Source organism: Mastomys coucha, unplaced genomic scaffold, assembly GCF_008632895.1.
Source record: "Mastomys coucha isolate ucsf_1 unplaced genomic scaffold, UCSF_Mcou_1 pScaffold21, whole genome shotgun sequence".
In the NCBI taxonomy this organism is placed as follows: Eukaryota; Metazoa; Chordata; class Mammalia; order Rodentia; family Muridae; genus Mastomys; species Mastomys coucha.
Window position 1 is genome coordinate 80,530,142 of NW_022196904.1, and position 12,843 is coordinate 80,542,984.

The 12,843-nt window shown below is 36.8% G+C and overlaps 1 protein-coding gene across 16 annotated transcripts in view; it reads left to right on the top strand.

Moving 5' to 3' along the window:
• Dlg2 (discs large MAGUK scaffold protein 2) overlaps window positions 1-12,843 on the top strand; it is a 1,953,494-nt gene that overhangs the window by 1,180,314 nt on the left and 760,337 nt on the right. The gene's annotated exons all lie outside the window — the stretch shown is intronic.

Here is a 12,843-nt window from a genome sequence, read left to right on the forward strand (position 1 = left end):
CCATCCCTCCCCTACCTTCCATCCCATCCAAGTCCACCTTCCCCTCCCTCTCCTCCTCCTCCCCATTCCTCCCCTACCTTCCATCCCATCCAAGTCCACCTGCTTTCTGTCTCATTAGCAAAGAAACAGGCTTCTAAGTGATAAAATAAAATAAAACAGAAATTAACATATCAGAATAGGACAAAACAAACAAATAGAAGGAAATGAACACAAGAAAAGACAAAGACATGCAAAGGCCAACTTATTTACACATTCAGAAATTTTGTAGAATCACTGACCTGGAAACTTTAGTACACAATGGACCTGTAGAGTAAAATAGATAAAACAAATAAAATAAGATAAACCAACCAAAAATAAGATTAAGAGAAAAGCCCAGACACAAAATTCCAAGATCCCCCAAGATGCTGTTGAGTTTGTTTTCTGTGTCCTATCTGCTGCTGTGCATGCAGCCTACCCTAAATTTTTGTTTCTCCAGTGAGACTATCTTGGAGAAAACTTAAATTTTCATTTGTAAGGGGTTATCAAATTGAGATTACTTCTGGGTTAGGGATAGGGGCACGTGTATACTTCTCCTTTTAGCTCTAGGACCTCATCTGGCATGGTCCGTGCAAGCCCTGTGCATGCTGCCTCTGTGTCAATACTGTTGAATTAGATGGCTTTGTTTTCTTGGTGTCTTCTACCCTCTCTGGCTCTTCCACTGTCTTCCCTTCCTCATCTGCAGGGTTCCCTAGGCTCAGAGGGGAGGGATTTGATGAAGGCCTCTTGTTTAGGAATGAGTGTTCCAAAGGCTCTCATTTTCTGAATAATCTCTGTGTATTGGTCTTTGTATTTGCTCCCATCTGCCACCAGAGGAAGCTTCTCTGATGATAGGTGAGCAAGGCCATCCTGGTTTATGAGTATAGCAAAATGCCATTATGAGTCATTTAGTTGCTATGTTCTTGTAATAGACCAGTAGTAATTTTTTTAATCCTAGGTCCCTAAGTTATCAAGTGTCAGGTTTTTGTGTTCATGCAGTGTCAGATACAGACTCCACCTTGTGGAGTGGGCCTAAAGTCAAGTCAGATATTGGTTGCTTATTCCTCCAAGCTTTTGTTCCCCCCGCATTGCACTAGAACAGGCTGAACTCTGTTGTAGATCAAATGATTTGTGGCTCAGTAGGTGTTTACCTTTCTCTTTTGGTAGCATGCAGAATACTTTCCTTTATCAAAGATGCTAGAATGTAGGGGTGAAGGCTCTGTGTCAGTACCAGCTTGACTTCTCTATGTTCAATGAGTTGTGTAGGTGTTGTCTTCAATACTGGGGTCTTGCCACCAGCTGTGGAAAGCAACCTATCTTGTTGCCTTGGCAAAAGTCCGAGTTCTTTGGAGATTCCCATGGGACCACATAGGCCAACAACTCAATTAGATGTAACCCATTTCCAGTATGGAAAACTTCATTTAGTGATAAGAGATGGCTAGCAAGAGTTCTGTCTCCCATATTATTTGACAATCTCATTTAACATGTGTGTGTGTGTGTGTGTGTGTAAGCTTCTATTGTGTAAGGTCTTCATACTACTCCACAAATGGCCCTTAATTTTAGCTGTGTCTCCCCATATTAATTCCCTCATCCCTGTCTTCTTTCCCCTCCCCTTAACCCTCCCTTACTTTCTTACTGTCCTTCCTTCCGTCTGTTTCCCTTTCCTAGAGGTATCTGTCTGTTCCCCAAGCTTAAGCCCTAGTTCTTACTCTATATCTAACCTCTGTGGTTTTACAGTTGTAGCTTACTTAATATTGACTTAACAGCTAATATCCATATAAAAGCAAATAGATACTATATATTTTTCTTGGTCTTGATTAACTCACTTAGGATGTTTTTTTTTTCCAATTCAATTAATTTGTCTGTGAATTTTATGATTTTACCCTTTGTAATGGATAAGTATTATTCCACTGCATAAATATTCTTAATTTTCTTTATCCATTTATCTTTTGAGGAACATCTAGCTTTTATCTAGTTTCTGGCTTTTATAGAAAAAGAAGAAGCAATGAACATGGTTGATCATGTATTTCTGTAGCAGGATGAGACATCCTTTGAGTAAACGCCCAAGTGTGGTATAGCTGGATCTTGAGGTATATCAATTCCAGTCTTCCTAAAGTACTGCCACTCTGATTTTAACAGTGCCTGTTCAGCTTTGCATCTGCATCAGTGATGGATGAGTGTTCCCCTTACTACACATCCTTCCCAGCATGAGCTGTCATTTGTTTTATTGGTCTGAGCCATTCTGATGGGTATAAGATCGAATCTCAAAGCAAATTGATTTGCACTTTCCTAATGACTAAGACTATTTAACACTTCTTTAGTGTTTCTCAGCCATTTGAGTTTTCTTATTTAAGAATGCTCTGTTTATGTATATGCCCCATTTATAAATTGGGTTATTTTTCTTGTTAACTAGTTTTTTGAGTTCTTTTATACTAGATTATCTCTCTATTGGATGTTTTTAACCAGCTTTATTGTATATATCAGATATACTCTGAAACTCTGCTTTTTTTGAAGGTTCTAGTCCTTATCAATGCTGAGTCATGAGAAAAGTATAGGAATGGTCTATATATTTTAATATTATAAACTAATATCTTTTTCACAATATAGAGTAACCAGGACCAAACAGATGCTATACTTGAGACTCACTCCAAGTGTCCAATTAAATTGAATGTGTTCTTGGTGATTTTGTTATTTAGCACCTACATCAGGACACTTTCTTCAAAATAGGAGTTGAGAAGACATGTTTATGATCAATACAGAATATTGATATTCAGTTGAAATTGCCTAATCTTTACTGACAATCTCTTAATTGACATTGCAGATTTTTAGCTATCAACCTGTAGAACCTACATGTAGAATATGCAGGAGTGTTTGAAGCTGACATGAGAGTGAATAGATATGTATGTAGGTCGGTATACAGGTAGGTAGGTAGGTACATAGATGATAGATAGATAGATAGATAGATAGATAGATAGATAGATAGATAGACAAATGATAATAGATTGTTGATCATTATGATGTGACAGACATTATGTTAAGCATTTTCCAGAAATTAGCTCATGCTATCCTTATATGACTCTGCTGAGGTAAGAAATTTCTTTTTTTATAGGTAAAGAAACTTGTATTCAGGGAGTTTATGTGACTTGCTCAAATTTATGATCTGATATGATCAGAATTGAGATGTGAACCAAGAAGTCTGACTCTAGAATTCCTGCCTCATCCATCATCAATGAGGAAAACTAAGTGTATAAATGCAGTACAAAGCTTTATCACAGTGCAAGAAAACGCAGGCAGGAGTTAGAAGAAAAATATGTCATCAGAGTTCAAATATTTATTTTCAAAATATGTTCAACTTCTCAGTGGACACAGTAGAGATCTGTCAGGGAAGGGGAGAAGGCACTCATCTCTACCTTGGCATACAGGATTGAAATAGGATATGATGGTTATTGCAGAAAGCCAGTCATTCACTGTAAGATCAGAGCAGTCTATGTGAAAACTTTATTGGAAGAACTCAAATTGACGAGAACAAAACCTTACATTTACAATCTTATATTTTCAACCACCTTGCAATACTGAATCTACATTTCTTAAGTCATAAGCAAAACAATAATTAAAACTAAACCTGTTGACAGTGTTTCATTGAGCTATCACTGCTGTTTACAACTTGGTATGATGTCATTTTGACATCTTAAAACTTACCAAGTTGCAATAGAGATAAAACAGCTAGCTGGTAGCAATGTCAGAATTACAGTATTTGTCCTGAATGGAAGGAAGTAGGGTGACAGAATTTACTGATAGATAATAGTTTTATTATTGGAAGAAGATGAAAAGGAGATTCTGAGTATAAAATAAAGGATGACTCTAGTTCTCCAAAAGCTTGCAGTGTGGTAATGCAGACAAATTTGTTGATATAGAAGGCTCACCTTATAGGAGAAAGTTCAACAGCAGGGGAGACTCTCCCATCTTGTCTCTGTATGTGCCATTTCATTACTGTATGCATCTGTCTATTTACTACCTCTACTCTCACTAGAATTTTCTCATGTGTACAGTTTCATAGCACAGTTTTTGGTATGAAATAGGCACTCACTAAATATGTACTAAATCAGATGAATACATCCAAAGGCAAACATCTTGTGGACCCACCAAAAAGATGATTAATTAAATGTAAATTTGAAATACACTGAACACAGCAAGGCCAATTAGGTCTAACTTTATTAAACTGTCACATCTCTGAGGAGAGAAAATTATTTAGCTGGAGGACGGCCTGTCGTTTCTACTAATCCATGCTTCTGCCTTTAGGCCAATCCACAGATGAATTACCTCTGACAAGTCATGGTCTGCCTTATTTTTAACTCTGAAGGTTTTTTAAAGCATTTCAGTAAGTTCAGAGACCATCCGTTACCTATAATGCTCTAGAAAGTAAAATCTTATGTAGTTATTTTAATGAGAGGTTGTTTCCTTTTTTCCCCTTCCCCTCCTCTCTCCCTCCCAGAACCCTCCCTCTGCTTCCCTTGATTATTCTCTTTCCCCCTTATAAGTGGAACTGAAGCATCCACCCTTTAGTCTTCCTTCTTCTTAAGCTTCATATGGTCTGTAAGAGGAGAGGCCCTTGGTCCTGGGGAGGCTTGATACCCCAGCATAAGTGGATGCTAGGTGGTGAGGCTAGAATGGGAAGGTAGGGGAGCACTCTCATAGAGGCAAAGGGGAAGGAGATGGTTTGGGGTGGTTGTGAAGGGGAAGACAGGAGGGGGAAAACATATGGAGTGTAAATAAGTAAAATAAGCAATAAAACATAAAGACTGTGTCCAGCTTCTTGTTCCCTCCCTAATTCTATATGTGACAACTTAAGAAAACGAGGAACTCTGTTTCAAGGGGGATTGAGAGGCATTAGGATACTGCATCACATTTGTTACAACATATGCCTGAGATAACTAACCAACAATGAGAAATGGTTTATTTTGACCAGCACTTCAGAAAGTTCTAGTCCATGTTCATTTAACCCCATAACTCTGAGCCCATGGTAAGATAGCGCATCACAGCACAGGGTAGATAAGGCACACTAAGTCTCTCACTAGGTCCCATCCCTCAAAAGTTCCACTTTCAAAATAATCATTCTAATGCTCTAGTCGTAATTTTGTATACATTGAGAGTTACTTCCAACAGCCTAGAAACTTCTTCTGTGTCTACCAGTAAATGGACAGTATTTGTCTATGTATTTATGTATCTGTCGATCTGGCTGTCTGACTGTGTATTAATATCTATCTCTAGTTTGAGGCCACAGAGCTCCTGCCAGGCTATCTCTAGGATGGTGTGGGGGCAGGAGGAGGGGCCTGTTCCTCTTGCTTCCATGGATTGTTCCATGCCATCTCAACACCTAATTACCCGGTAGAACTAAGACTCTTAAGCTTATAGTTAACCAATTAGATTTATGTATTAATAATATCACATTTCACAAGATGTCAACATAATAATTTCATAGCCAATAGATAATGATAAAACTTTAACACAATTATTCTAACCTTTAGATAACACCACGTCCACCTCCATTCTTTCTTCTCCCTCCTTCCTCCTGCTACCTCTCTGTCCCCCAAACTCCTAGCTCTGCCTCCCTTTTCCTGTCCAATCATAGGCCTGCCACTGTCCTAATGTGATTAGACAGAGAAAATCCTGCACCATCTACCCATTATATACATCTGTACTTTATACTATATTTCACCCGAAAACACACACACACACACCACAATATTATTTAACCATAAAGAAGAAGGAAATCCTATTATCAAGCTATAACATAGGTGACTCAAGGATTTATGTACATGTCAGGTACTCATGTACATAAAATGTAAGAAACATAGAAAGTAGTGAAATCCTTAGAAAGAGAAAGTAGAATGATGGGTTCCAGAGCTAGGGGAAGGAAGAAGTGTTTGCAGTGATTAATGAGTCAGAAATTTTTTAAATTTTAAATTTTTAAAAATGCATATATGTATATTATATATCTTAATCATAACTCATTCCCTTCTAGGTTGGATGCCAGACATCCCACCACATCTCCCTTGCAAGTTCATATTCTCCATTTACACATTTTTATTTATTTATTTTTAACCCACTCAGTTCAATTAGTGCTGCACATATGTGCGTGGATATGGGGTCATCCACCGAGCCAGTAAGGAGCCCACAATGGTCACACTGGTAAAGAAAAGAGATACCCCCACCCACAGCAATCATCAACTGCCAATAGCTTCTTGGTTAGAGGAAACTGCTTCCCCTATATAAAATAGCTTCTTAGCTCAGGGAACCACTCCCTCTCCTGCTGGTATTTCAATTGGCTTGGTCGTGCCATGTATGTGTAAGTAACTACAGGTGCTGCGAGTTCATGTATGTACTAACCATGTCATGACCAGAGAACAGAATGTCACTGTACTCTCCCACCCCCTACACCCAATCCTCTACCTTTTTCTGACCTTCTTCTGTGATATTTCCTAAGGTTTGACAGGGAGTGTTGCTTGATATTGGTACCTAAAGACTCAGCGCTGCTTATACCTAGGACTTTGAACAGTTACGAATCTCTGCATTAACTACTCCCTTGTGGAGTAAGAAGCTTCTCTGGCCAAGGCTGGTAGCAGCACTGATGGATTGATGCAGAACTTTAAATTCAAGGCAAATGGATTTTACAGATCTTTTATACAGCCATGCTTGTACTCCACAGAGCCATGCTCTACATTTATAAAACAACAAATTTATAAATATTTGTATAAACAATAATTTTTACATTTTTTAAACTTTACAGCTTGATTGTTAGGAGGCATAGGCAGGCAGGCTCTCTATGTCTTTTACCTCTCATATACACACACGTTTAAGCTTCTATGAATTCCCATTTATTTTAATTTATCTCTTCTTGGGAAGAACTATGGTCTTAAAAGAGTTTAATAGAGTCTGCAATTCTTTATTTTAGGCTTTAAAAAGAACACTGTTTATTTGTCTTTGTTGTATGTACATGACTTTTCACTGCATGTATGGAAGCACACTGCATAAATGAAGTATGTATGTGTGGAGTCCAGAGGGCAACGTTGGAGCCCTTGAACCTGGAATTACAGTGGTTGTGAGCTGCCAGATGTACATGCTGGGAACTAAAAGCGGGACCTCTACAAGAACACCAAGTATTCTAAACCACATAGCCATCTCTATAATTCCCTATAACTATAGAGGATTGGCTTTTAACATGAGGAAATAATCCAGTTACACATTACCACTAAAGGGAGAATACTTGTGAAGTCTTGAGGAAAAAAACTCCAGCTGTCAGGAAGTACAGCTTTTATGAATTAGTACCTTGATTAAAAACAAAGAAGTTACTTCAATACTGAGACCATTAACCCATTGTTTTTCACAGAACTAATTTATTACAATTTTCTAACTAGCCATAATAAACACTGCACTGAATTGATGACCATAAGAATCCATTGCTATTTATTTTTAAAATCACAGTACTCCTTTATTCATTTTACACTGAGAAGTGTACCACAGCCTAAAATACTCATATTGGTATGATCACTGTAAAATAACTCTGTCTTCTTTCCTGATGATTTTAATAAACACTAATTATTACTTTATGCTGAGATCAGAGGGTGCAGAAGCAAACAAGAGAAGGTCTGCTTAAGCCAAGAGTGATGGTACATTATGTTTTGAGAAGGGAATGCAGAAAAGAAAACCACAATTCTTATTTTACATATGATTATGATAGTCTTGTAATAGAAACACAGAAAATATGTCAGTATTAGATGGAAGGAAAGCATGATCTGTCTTCAAAGAGGAACTCAAAGAGTGCTTTCCAGAGGGGGTGGCATTGAGACATTTTGGGATCGAGGAATATTGTAGAAGATCTTAATAGAATAGGCTTAGATATGCCAATCTAACAGAAAACAAGACCTGGAGCTTGCATTTGGAGCTGGATTGCAAAACAACCATAACAACAACAAAAACAAAATCAAAACACCAAAATAAACCCCAACAACAAAACTCTAATTTTTAAATCATACTGGGTCATGAGGGAGATTTAGTCCCCTCTACAGAAAAATCAGTAGGGCTCTTGTGACAGATTTGGAGTGAGAAAAACAGCTTGTCCAGTGGTCAAAATCAGAATCTAAGAACATGTTTTCAGACTCTGTGTAAATGGAAGGCACAAGAGGAATGAAGCATGAACCAGACTAGTGAATGCAACAGAGACCAGATCGCCAAGGACATGGGTAAGGCTCATGCAGCCACTTTATAGATGGCATTTTCTATGGGAATGAAAATCCCAGTCAAGAAAAACTCATTGATAGATAATGGACAGAATAGGATATATTACAATTTAGGCCTCACTTTGGCTGTCTAGAATTGGAACATGGGTATATAGCAGTTAAGTAGTTATTGTACAAGTGCATAGTAGACTTATGTTATCTTACATTAGCAAACTCGTGGTGGTGAGTGAGAGAAAAAGACAAATATTAAAGATAGTTAAATAAACAAATGTACATACTTTCGATTATGAATTTGCTGGGTGAGACATGGGATGTTCACAGAACTTAGTTGAATATCAGAGCATGATAACAAATTACTTGCAGAGGTATAGCTCAGCACATAAATTCAATTGCTAAAATATGCAGATTAGAAAAGATTATTGCAATTTTACTATTGTTCTTTTCAGAATCTCTAAAACAATGTCACATAATTAGTGTTCTTGATTTGTGGAATGATGCTACTGAGTGCATTAGAACATAATAAGTCTACATTTCCTGAAAGCTGTTTTATAATTTAGTGTTATCACTAATTCTGATTTATTCTCTCCACAATCCCCACTCAAATCCAAATATGATATTTTGTATCTAGATCATTTTAAAAGGTTTTGTTTCTTATTTCATATCAACTTTGACTGTCCAGGCTGTATCTCTCCATCCCTGGAAACATGCCCATCCACAAAGAACTACTGCTTGTTATGTCTCATAAGATTTATTACTGAATTGGCTCAGCATTTTCAAAATAATTTTAATGTTTGTAATATTTCAAATATTCTTGGTTATCTCATTTTGAAAGGTGAATGTGCTTGGAACCTACAGTTATCATGGCCAAAGAGAAGTAGATAGTATGAACTTGAACTTGCTAACATTTAAACATTTATATTTTTTCACTTTTTAAGTTAAAGAAGATTCTATCTAATGTGCTATGACATGCTATGATTATTTAAGTTATTACTCATGGCAGTTAAAGGGCTTCTGCTTTCCAGTTCTCTTACAGAAAGCACTTAGCTCTTTTGTAATTAATATTTTCATTTCCCATATGGATCGAGTTCCTGAAAGAAATTTTATCTGGAAAAAATTCTGCATAATATTTTAGTACTCTTCAATTTATTTAGTGATTTATCTGTACTGTTTATTTTTATTAAACAAACGAGGCCAGGATATTAGTTTTAAACTCTTGCTCTAAGACGAGGGCTTAGTTCTAGAGAGTCAATGCCAGGTCACAGAGAGTTCAATAAGATACATCTCATCGAGGCATTACCCAGTGCATGTTGTGCCCAGGTTAAATCACAGTGATAAGTAGGATGTGTGCTTGTAAATTGCTAATTCTTGTTTCACCAGAATTTGATGTCATCTCGTGGTTATTACAGCTGTCCAATTAGAAATAATCAAATTGGATTATTGTTAATTAGTGGATCTGTCTGATTCTGTACAATGGTACAGAAGTCTTCTTGACTGAATTTATCTGTTTAAGTGGCCTGTATTCAGATGTAGAAAGCCAAATGTCCTGTTTGAAAACAAAACAAAAAATCTTTGGTGGAAAGGGGAAGGCTGAAGATGAAAATTAGTTTACACATGCAGAAGTGAAATGATGATTTCGATATAGTCTTTAATTGAGCTTGAGAAATAGGTGCTGTGATCTTAACTATCTTTGAGGTCAAGTAACACTAGCTATGAAACATAGCTACTTATTTATACACTAAGAAATGATATACTGGGCTTATGAAAATGGATGTCCTATGACCTTTTTGATGAGAAGAAATAGCTCATTTGAAAAATCTTTTCATAGCAGATTTAAAACCTTATGATGATTTATTATACCTTAATAGTACTCATCCAGGAAACCTTCTGTCCAGCTGCACACTGCATATACCATTACAGAACTGTGATGGATATATATATACTCACTCTATGCAGATTGATTTTTATCCTTGAGAAGAAAATGAGTGAGGATGGGGTATGCTGTCTCTGAATTTGCCAATGGGGCCCTTGAGCAATGATACCTGTCAGAATCATTGGAGAAGTGTCTGTGGCTATATGTGGTCAAAGGGATCCATACTTTTTAATCCCTGACACTGTCATTTGGGAGTGATGACGTTGCTATGCTGTGTCACATGCCAGTGTAAAGTCATGCATCATGGCAAGACGAGAGAGGTTCCAAAGCTCCCTGGGGCTTTGTCTGACCTAGACATTCTTTCTGATGTTAGTTATGCCTGGATCTAGAATAAAGGTGATAGGTTTGGGGGTGTAAAACAGATTTCCTCTTTTCTTTCTATTGAGTACCATGTAGTGATTTTTTTGCCTCAGTTTTAATGTCCTTCTATATTGATTTTTGTCTCCTTGATTCTCTTTCAGGAGGAAAACGAAGTTATTATCATCTCTGCCCAATAGTTCAAATCATCCTCCTCCTCTTCCTCTCCCCTCTCCTCCTTTTCCTCCTCTTTTTCTTCTTTATACAAGCATCCACATAAAGAGCACCATCTCAGACCTAGCACCAAAATCTAAACAGCATACCTGTCTCTGGAGCGTTCTGGTTTAAGTATCACTATAAAACTTAGTTAGTGTGTGTGTGTGTGTGTGTGTGTGTGTGTGTGTGTGTGTGTGTGTACATGTATGTACACACCACACTTGCATGTGAGCATAAATCTTCAATCAAAAATAAAACAAAATGAAAAAATGATTGCTAGAAGGTATGTTAGGTGCTTGGAAAAATGATTAGTAATAGACCAAAGACTTCTTTGTTTTATTTGGGAGGTATTTTTAGTTTGTTTGCTTATTTATTTAGTCAGTTAGTTTTAAGTTTTGATATTTGGTCATAATGTATACAGTCATGGCTAGATTTGAATCACTATGTAACCCAGGCTTGCCTTAAGATCTCTGGAATCCTTCTTCTTCATCCATCTGAGTGCAAAATGGCAAGTGTGTATCAATATTATTATGTGTATGTAGTGTTTGTAGCTAGCTAGTTAGTTAGCTAGTTAGTTAATTAGTTGGTTATGGCAGCATATATATATAGGTATATATATATATGTATATGTATATATATGTGTGTATATACAATACATATACATATACATATACATATACATATACATATTCATACAGGAGATCAGGAAGAGGACATCAGGTCTTCTATCATCCTCTACCTCATTCTTTGAGATAAGCACTCTTACTGGAATTAATTGGAGGCAAATCAAGTCCCAGGGAGCCTCATATCTCAAACTCTGTCCCCATAGTACTGACATTGCAGTACATGGCCACATCCAGCTTATAAAAATTGTTTTGAATACCTTTTCTACTTGATATCATTATTCGTTTAGACCATTGTGTAGAACCTGGGAAAGAATCATTTTATATGAGTGTTTGTAGGGATAGGTTTCTATGGCTTCCATGGTGTTGAACCTAGCAATAATCATTTACCAAGATTCCTTGGGTAGAGCTGAGCATGGTAATGGTTCTGGAACCTGAAGAAAGCAGTGCCAAGTGAGCAGAAGTGGTGGGTACTGTCCCTGAACAACATCAGTCCACTGGGCAGGCAGCATGTGATGGCATTCGGTGGTTGTGACTAAACTAGGAATAGAATGGACTATTCGTTTCTCATTCCTTGCTAGATGGCAACTTACTTTTCAATCAAACCAATGCTTCTTATCTTTAGGAACATGCAAAAGATGTGGACAGTCTAGTCAATGATATGTAAATTCAAAAAGACAATGTCATTTCTAAGTATGATTGTTTTTAGTCTTACCCTTTACTGAAAATAACTGTCGATGTGTATGAGAAGCACGCTGAAATTGAAATATAGGCATGTCTGCTTTGGAAAGAAATTATTTAAAATTGGATAGGTTTCACTCCTTTTTAGTTAAATATTTTGAAAATTATGTCTTAGAAAACCAAACTATGAATGGCAGAGTTGAATACATCTTTCTCTTTAAAATGCAGACTCTCTCTGTGGTGAATGAATTTGTTGTGGTAAAGTATTTGGAAGTAAATCCTCAGAATAATTTAGGGTGAGGAAAAATACTAGTTTAGAATAAACCAACCTATCATCTTTGAATCTTAAAAGTCATCATTTTAAAAGAAATAGAATTAATAATTGGTCAAACTATGAAGTACATATGCTTGTATTATAGGATGTAATCATGATTTAAAATAAATTAAATTCAAAATTTAAAGGATCCCAGTAACACTTTGACCTTGATTTTTTTTTTAAAATTAATTGATACTTTTTAGAGCTAATATTGAAGCTCTGATTTCATTATTTCCTGATTTGGTCTACGTCTTGGCAACTGGAGAAGTGATTCCCAGAAATAGCGAACATTTCCTTTCCAGATTAACTTTGCCCGCACTTGAGACTGCTTATGCTATAGTATTTCTGCCTAGATGCATCGTTTCTCAAAAGAAAGGTCCTGCTGCTCTGATACAAAGTTTTCTTTCCTGAGATCTGTCTTTCATGTGTGGATCAGGGAGGAGGGAAAACTGAGAATGCCAAATTGTGAGAAGTATTCCTTCCTGTGAGGTTCCATCCAAAAAGGGCTTGTAACACAGTGTACAGTCT